This window comes from Pinus tabuliformis, chromosome J (genome assembly GCF_031772625.1).
Source record: "Pinus tabuliformis cultivar Carrire ecotype Pingquan chromosome J, CPIR1, whole genome shotgun sequence".
Lineage (NCBI taxonomy): Eukaryota > Viridiplantae > Streptophyta > Pinopsida > Pinales > Pinaceae > Pinus > Pinus tabuliformis.
In genome coordinates, this window is record NC_142295.1 from 1201061881 (window position 1) to 1201071625 (window position 9745).

Genomic DNA, 9745 nt, shown 5'->3' on the forward strand with positions numbered 1-9745 from the left:
AATTATTATTATTAAATATATATCACATATATTAGCAAGTTATAAAAGTAATAAATGGAGAATATGTAAATCCTCTTTTAAGTACAAGTTTTTTTTTTTCTTTCACATAATGTTTTTGATAAAGAATCTTACACGTAATTACAAGGGTTACAAACTCTTCTAATGGAGATTTGGGTCTAGTGGGTTTTTGGGTCTAGATTTTGAACCTGGCTCTGATACCATATGTAAGGATCCAATGTTATGAAACCAGCTGAAGAAAAGATAGAAAAGATAGATCAACGACTTAGAATTCAGCCTCTTCGAGGGGGCAACCTCCTTTACATTACATAAATGAACAATTCTTGGATGATTCAAATGAAAAAAACCTCCTTTCTATATATAGGAGTCTAAGGAGTCACAATATAACCTAGCCGACCTAACAATAATAATATAAAGCCACAAAAATAACAATAGAGGGATTCTATGGGGCATAGTAATAACAATATGGGGATAATAGGGGCACAACAATATTAATAAGGGATGCAACTACAATACTAATGGGATAATTACTAGTATTATAGGGACCCAACATGCCCCTCTCCTTCAAAAAAAGTGTTGTCCTCAACGCTTGAGTAGTTCTGGATGCTTCTGTATAAAATTACCATCCTCCCATGTGGAATCTTCAGCGAATAAGCTATTCCATTTGATAAGATACTCAGAAATTGATCGATTTTGTAGCTGTCGAGTTCTTGTTTCTGTGACTACTTCTAGTTCCAATATAATTTTTCCTTCCTCGTTAAGTTCTGGAAATATTGTTTGAACTGGGAGCTTGTCGCCTATAACCTTCTTTAAACATGAAACATGGAAAACTGGGTGCAATCGAGAAGCTGCAGGAAGCTCCAATTTGTATGCCATAGTACCAATATTTTGCAACACCTTGTACAGACCATAATACTTTGGTGATGATTTATTATCCTTCTTAGCTTGCTTGAGGGACATTTGCTTATATGGTTGTAGCCATAGGAATACCCAATCACCTCCATCAAAACTTCTTTCACTGCGATGTTGATCTACCTATTGTTTCATTCTATTCTGTGCCAACACGAGGTTATCCTTTAAGAGTTGGAGGACTTGTTGTTGATGTTCGATGTGATGTTCCACTGCTTGAACCTTAGAATTTTATCTTAAATATGATGTGATGGATGGTGGCTGATATCCATAAAGTGCCATAAATGGGGTCATTTTTGTTACTGTATGGAAGGAAGTGTTATACCACCATTTAGCCAGAGGCAACCATTTGACCCATTGTGTCTGTTTATCAAATACAAAGCAACGAAGATATCCTTCCAAACATTTGTTTACTATCTCAGTTTGCCCATCATATTGAGGATGATAAGATGAGCTATGAGCTAACTGAGTACCAAGACAAGAAAATAATTATGTCCAAAAATTTCCAGTGAAAATTGGATCTCTGTCACTTACAATAATCTTTGGATTTCCATGTAGCTTTTGAATTGTTTCCATAAATGCAGTAGAAACTGTACTGGCTTTAAATGGATGTGATAATGCACAAAAGTGTGCATACTTGGTAAGTCTGTCAACTACCACCATGATGACACTCTTTCCCTCAGACTTGGGTAAACCTGTGATAAAATCCATTGAAACCTCCTCCCAAAGTTGGCTTGGAATGGATAAAGGTTGTAATAGACCCGATGTCTTAATTGTTTCAACTTTATTTTGTTGGCAAACCAAACATTCCGCCACAAATTTTTGAATATCCGATTTAAGGCCATCCCAAAAAAATTCCTTCTTAACCTTATGGTAAGTTTTTAAAAATCTTGAGTGCCCTCCTAAGGGAGAAGTGTGCAATTCCATAAGAATCTTTTGTTTCAGTTGGGAATTCTTACAGAGGTATAAGTGATCTTTGTACCATAAAGAATCATTTTTCCAGCTAAATGTATCAGACGTACTGGAATCTTGTTGTAACTTTCGAAGAAGTGCCCACACTTCTTCATCATTCTTCCATTCCTCCCTTGATTTGTTTATCCAATTTGGTTGGATAATAGAAATGGCGCACAACAATGCTTCCACATCCTCATCCATTCTTGAGAGTGCATCTGCCACCACATTTTGCTTCCCTTTTTTGTAGATGATTTCAAAGTCATAACCCAACATCTTTGTGACCCACTTTTGTTGCTCTTCAGAGGATAATCTTTGTTCTAAAAAGTATTTAAGGCTATCATGATCCGTTTTTACCTTGAAGTGTCTTCCCATTAGGTAGGGTCGCCATTTCTTAAGTGCATGGAGTATTGCCAACATTTACTTCTCATAAATAGCTTTGTGTAAAAACTTTCCCTTTATTGGATGACTTTCAAAAGCAATGGGTCGTTCATCTTGCATTAAAACAACACCAATTCCATTTCCTAAAGCATCACATTCCACAATAAAGGTTTTTGTGAAGTCTGGTGTAGCTAAGATCGGTGCTTGGCACATTGCCTCTTTAAGATGTTCGAAGGCCTTTGTTGCTTCTGGAGTCCATGAAAATGCATCTTTCTTCAATAATGTTGTTAGAGGTGCTGCTATTCTCCCATAATTCTTAACAAACTTGCGATAATACCCTGTCAACCAGAGAAATCCTCGTAGATGCTTTATGGATGTGGGGATTTTCCATTCCTTAATGGATTTAATTTTGCTAGGGTCTACCTTAACTCCTTCATGAGATACAATATGACCCAAATATTCCACCTCTTGTACTCCAAAGAAACATTTGGATCTTTTTGCATATAATTGTTTCTCCTCCAATAGTTGTAACACCCTGTCAAGATGTTCAACCTGATCCTTCCAAGACTTGTTGTAGATTAGTATATCATCAAAAAATACTAACACAAATTTTCTAAGGAATGGTTTGAAAATGGAATTCATCAAACCTTGAAATGTTGAAGGTGCATTGGTAAGGCCAAAAGCCATGACCAAAAATTCATAATGACCCTCATGAGTTCTAAATGCTATTTTCAGAATGTCTTCAGTCTTCATTCTGATTTGATGATATCCTGAACGAAGATCCAACTTGGTGAAGTAAATTGATCCATGCAATTCATCCAGTAATTCATCAATGACGGGAATGGGAAAATTATCTTTAATAGTGAGCTTGTTGAGCTCCCTATAATCCGGACACATGCGCCATGATCCATCCATCTTGTGCACTAATACTACTGGAGCAGAGAAAGAACTTTGACTTGGTTGAATTATACCAGCCTCTAGCATTTCTGCAACCATACGTTCAATTTCATTCTTTTGGGCGTAGGGATATCTGTACGGCCTGATGTTTGGAGGAACACTTCCTGGAATCAAATTAATAGCATGATCATGATCACGAATAGGTGGGAGACCTTTGGGAGTCTCAAATACCTTGGAATGATTGTCCAAGAATTTTTGGAGATCTGGAGAAATAGATGATTGCAAGGTGGAAACATCTAGCGAACATAATTGTGTAATTACACCCCTTTGTTCCTTTTTTAGAAGCTTTGTTATACCATTAGAGCTAATTATCTTTCCCGGTTTCCCTGCAATACCCCTTAATTCAACTTCCTTTCCTTTCACGGAAAAGTTCATGAAAAGTTCTTCAAAATTAAAAGCTATTGTACCCAGGGATTGTAGCCATTGGACTCCTAGTACAACATCAGCACCTCCCATTGGAATCGAAAGCATTGGGCTAGTCAATACATTTTCTCCCATCGATAGTTTGATATTATGGCACTTTACAGAGCAATTTATTGTTCCTCCATTTGCAACCATCACTTGATACTCTGGTGCTGGATATAAGAAGCAATTCAATTCTTTTGCTACCTTACAATGAATAAAATTATGGGTACTTCCTAAATCAATCAACACTATTACCTTTTTCTTCTTGATTTGTCCTTCTATCTTGATGGTTTGAGGAGTGGTAATTCCCACCAATGCATTACAAGATATGGTTGGATTCATTTCTTCTTTATCTAGGCTTTGTTCCTGGAGTATATCCTCTTCTTTTGACCTTTCTTGCTCCTTTTCTTCTTCCTCTTCGCAATCTATGTAGAATAATTTCTTCTCAGCACACTTATGACTTTTAGTGTATTTTCTATCACAACTATAGCACAAACCTTTTGCTCTTTTTTCTTCCAATTGTTGTGGTGTCAACTTTATAGGTTGTGGAAGACTAGGAGCAACCACACTTCCATCTTTATAGTTGTGAATGGTATGCTTCCTGGTTGCCATAATTTTTCTTTCCTTTTTTCTTGCTAACCTGAATGCCTTCTCTAATGAATCAGGTTCCCAAAGGCGAACATCATGTTGGATATTATCCTTTAAAGTCCCTATGAAAACATCAATCCTATGCTCCTCTGGAATATTTTTTACCCTTATGTTCAATTTTTGGAACTCCTCAATGTGCTCCATTATTGAACCCTTTTGTTTGAGACTTATCAATTGGCTAAAAAAATTGTTGCTTTTTGTATCCTCATAATGTGCTATCAATTCTTCCGTAAAAATTGCCCAAGTGATAATTTGTTGATGAGAGCAAAGCCATTGATACCATACAAACTGATTTGGTTCCAAATATAAAGTTGCAATACATACCTTTTGTGTGTTTTGCACATTATTGAGATCGAAAAATTGCTCCATTTGTAATATCCATGTTGCGGGATCCTTGCCATCAAACTTCCTCATATCGATTTTTGGAATAATGGGTCTTTGATCCCACATTAGAGTCTAAGAAATCATGATTAACATTTCTTTTGTTAGCATCATGAGTTTCCTTTACTACCTTTTCACCATTAGTATGTATTTCTTGTAGAAAATTTGTCAAATCTGTCTTCAAATCTGCCATGCTTGTCTTCAAATTTGTGTTCAAATCTATCTTCAAGTTGTCCATCTTAGCTTCCATGCCATTCATCTTAGCTTCCATGCCATTTATCTTAGCTTCTGTTAGCTTTTGTGAGAGTGACATTTGTTGCACTTGTTCTTGTAATTTTGATATATCATGTAGCATTTCTTCCTCTTCTTCATGAGTCATTCTAGAGATTTCAAGTTGCTTACTAGGTGTTTTCATTTTCTTTCCTCGGGGCATCAGTTACCGATAATAATGCTCTACTATGCCCTTTGAATTCCTTCAAAATAAATTTTCAAACCAAGCTTAAGCAAAAATTTAAGAAAATCTACACACCTTTTTTCACTTTGTAGGAGCTCGATATTGCGTTTGATGTATCTCTGTACTTTCTGATCATCCAGTTATGAAATTGTGACCTACAGTAGCCCTCTGTGTCCTCTTTCCAATGCCACCAGTCTAACCCAAATTGGATTCTCCAAGGAAGAGTTATGTGAAATCGCCCACAGTGACTTGATTATAGACTAGTTCAGTAGAGCAAACTTGTACGACGTGCCACGAGTCACTATTTTGACCTTTGGCTCTGAAAAATATTTACAAGAAACTACATTCCATCCTCTTTCTGTAACTTCTTACTAAATTTCAATCCAATGCTCAGAGAGAAAGTTATGTCGATTTTCTCCAGGTCACCTGTTTGGAATGTAATTCAGAAGTCTGCAAAAAGACCAACTTCCTTAGATCATATCTCCACAAATATAGCGCAAAAAGCTTTGAAATTCAGAGTCGAGGTTCAGCGCGATGTCTTCTCAAATGGTTTTTTTTTTTAGCTTCTGAAACGTTGCAGAAAAAACGTTATAGCGAAAATTCCACGATGACCTATTTGGAGCAGTGAAATCCTAGAATTCAAAGCTCTGATATCAAATGTTATGAAACCAGCTGAAGAAAAGATAGAAAAGATAGATCAACGACTTAGAATTCAGCCTCTTCGAGAGGGAAACCTCCTTTACATTACATAAATGAACAATTCTTAGATGATTCAAATGAAAAAAACCTCCTTTCTATATATAGGAGTCTAAGGAGTCACAATATAACCCAACCGACCTAACAATAATAATATAAAGCCACAAAAATAACAATAGAGGGATTCTATGGGGCACAGTAATAACAATATGGGGATAATAGGGGCACAACAATATTAATAAGGGATGCAACTACAATACTAATGGGGTAATTACTAGTATTATAGGGACCCAACATCCAACCTAGGGTCTTCTAACTAAAATTAAATTTATTTAATTTAACCACCATAAGAAGGGAAATAGCCTGTTTATAGCTCAACATTTATATGATGATAATATACAAGTAAAATTTATTTGCAACATATTAAACAAGTAGGAAATTTCATTGCAAAAATTTACATAAATAATCAACAAACGGAAGAATACTTGTTCTAGTAGCTTGGTTGGGATGCTCCTGACTCTGTTGGGATCCTCCTCTTGCCTACCCGACTTAATTTACCTCCCAACCAACTAGGAATGAATTCCTAGCCCAAGGAACCTTCACAGGTTCCATAGCCCTCCGAGCCTAAGTCCAACTAGTTATAATGTGTAAAAGTTAAAACCAACATTCTCCAATAGATCCAAGTTTGAGTTCTCTCATTTTTCTCTCCATTCTCTCCCTTCTCTTTCTCCACATCCCCCCCCCAAAAAAATAAAATCCTCCAGTGCTAAAACAAATACCGAAGATCTCCCCCTCTTCTCTCATCCTCCTTCTGTTTTACGTCTCTTCCTTCCATCCACCTCAACAACCTATCATTAATGTCATGACTATCCCCTCATCCTTTTATTTTAATATTCCTGATTTTTCTTACAATATTTTATCCAAAGTATATTTGAAAAGACACTTTGAGAATAGAATATGGATATTTAATTTTAAAATAAATTGGAGAAGAGCATATCTTATCCAAAGGTAGAATTGAGAAGACACCTTGGGAATAAAAATATGAATATTTAATTTAGAAATAAATTGGAGAAGACCATATCTTATCCAAAAGTATATTTGAGAAGACATATTGGGAATATAATAATAAAAAATAATAAAATTCATATTAGTAAAATAAAATTACAGATTCACAAGTGTAGGTTTATGTGAATATTACTTAATAATTTTAAGTCAATATCTATAGGTTAATTAAACACTAATTAAAATTAGCATGATATGATCAAGTAAGGCATTACACATTCTTATCTAGCAGTAGAAAATGAAGTGGCATGACAAATTTCTCTGTAAGAAGTTATTCAACCCATGAGATCGGGCTCTCCATTTTATCACAAATTTAATAATTTCAAAAGAAGCTCACTACTCACTAGTTAGGACCTTACGAAAATGATATTAACTTTGTTAAAAATTCCTAAGAATCAAACTTATTGATGGAGAAGGAATTTCTTTCTTGGTTAGTGGCCATAAATTAAGATTATATCAATAACTTGTGACCAGAGAGGAATTTATTCAAAAACTATTGTAGCAATCAGAGATGGAGGTAGTAAGTAGAAAGGATCCAAAATCTATTTATGCTCCAGTTTAATTTATTTATTTCTTGGTAAAAAGAAGAAGAAGAAGAAGAAAAAAAAACAGAGAAAATAAAAGAAAAAAGAAAGAAAGAGAGAAAACATATAAGAAGAAAAAAATAATAAAGATAAAATTATTGTTCAATAGTGAAAACCAATGCTCAAACACAATTGAAGATGAATTTTGCTTGAAAAGTATGTCTTTGGAATGATAAATTCACAATAAGTAATTCTTTTAGGGCTTTCAATAATTGCAGGATCTTCTTGTCCTACTATTTGCCCAACATTCCATTTGCTTTAGTAGTCACAACACAACATTCCTTTTCCTAATCCTATGTTGAGAAATTGGAAGTTTCAAATTAGATCAAGCAGATTCACCTTCTCCTTGTAGCCAAATGTTAGAGAATTAATTATATGTCTCTTATTTTCCATTTTCTTTTAATTTTATAAATTTTTAGCAATAAGTTTAAGGCTTGTAGGTTTCATGATAAACATTAGTCATTAGGTCATCCTTCTTAATAAGTCAAGTTCAAAGGTTTTTAAAGACCTCAAATTTGAATTTTCCACATGAAGACTTTATAGGACCAAATAAATATCAAGTACAAAGTCTCTTATATTCTTGTGACTAAGAGAAGATCAACACTTCAACATTCAAAATTTGTGTCGTGTAGATGATCACATCCTCATATTGGTTCAACAACTACTAGATCATTATAATGGTTCCTTGATGTTTTGTAACATGCCTTTTGAGAATTATTTCATAGCTTGAATTTGTTTTGATGGAAACAAGATTTAGATTCAAAACCTATAGGTGCCCAAGCAACTCTTAGCCTCCTAGTTTAGCCATCCAATTGGTCCTCTTCTGTAGCACAAGTTTATTTGTACTAGATCCAGTGCCAACAATTAGCATAATTGTTAATCTTTCTCAGCAATAGAATTTTAGCTTCCTTTGGTATAATAAATAAGTTCTTAGGTTTCATTCCTCTCTTCAATGTTTTCATTCCTCAAATTCTAGCATAGATGATAGATGACTCTATGAGTGCCAATCCAAGTTACTACTTAGGTGATATAAAGTAAAAACAATTTCAAATCTCTTTAGTTTATTGAAACTATGGGAAACTATAAACAATTACCATGAGCTTTTTCATTTCATATGATTTTAATTTGAATAATTACATGATACAACTAATATCGTTATCCCTTCATAACATGATAATTCATAACTTATCCTAATATCATTAGCTGTCGTTGCCACCTTTCAATGTTATGAGCTCACCATCAATCATTTACCATAATATCATGATATGGATTGGATCATTATATTATTTAAAATCATATCAATGATTTTATAGTACAAAAATTAGAGGAATAATTGTGCATGGTAATTTTTATAGGTGGTCCTAGTTTGGAAAATTATGGATGAAAAACTTCAGGAGCTATTTCGAGGCCTTAAATTGACCATTTTTTTGTGGGTTCGAACCTATTATGGGCCTAGATTCCATAATAAACATGACAATAACTTCCCAAAGGTGCAAGAATCGCCTCAAAGGAGCTCATATGACAAATTTATGCCTATGCAAGTTGACCTATTGTTATTGATCACTATAATTCAATAGGATGCCATATCAGTTCCTATTACTCATGGAAAAGGGCTAGGCACATGGGGACTATGAAGAATAATGTAGAAGGGTTAAGTTGAAACTCATGTTGAGGGTTGAGTGGGTTGATTTTAACCCTATTTGGCCATCAAGGTGTGTTATAAGAAAACCGCTAGAAGGAAAATGGGTTTGATTCTATTCTAGTGCATTTTGTTCCATAGTTGAGTAGAGTAGTTGAGAGTGGATAGAGAGGGTAAGAACATAGAGGGTTTGTGATTTGTAGTATCCCACATATCACAGGTCTCACTCCTTTGTATTTGCATCATTTCCATTTAGAGAAAGACAAAGAAAATCAACCTCATCTTCTCGTTGGGTTTTCTACCAAATGGGTTTCCCATACCATATCTTGTGTTATTGTGGTTTTGTGATTGATTTTTATATTTTTCTCTATTTTCCACATTTGATATATTGCATGCATAAGAATAAACACTAATTTAGTAAATATAGAAAGTACAAGGAAAATTAACCCTAATAGTGTGGATTTTCAAATTTCAGTGAATCTTTATGAGTTATGGTGTGACGAATTGTCTAGTGGAATATCCACAAAAGTTTTTGGATCATATTGATATTATATCTAGTTTCTTTGGGTATATTATGGGGAGTTGTAGGGGATCCTAATTGATTTAAGTGGAAAATGAAGTGGCATGAAAAAGTTCTATGTAAGAAGTTATTCAAACCAG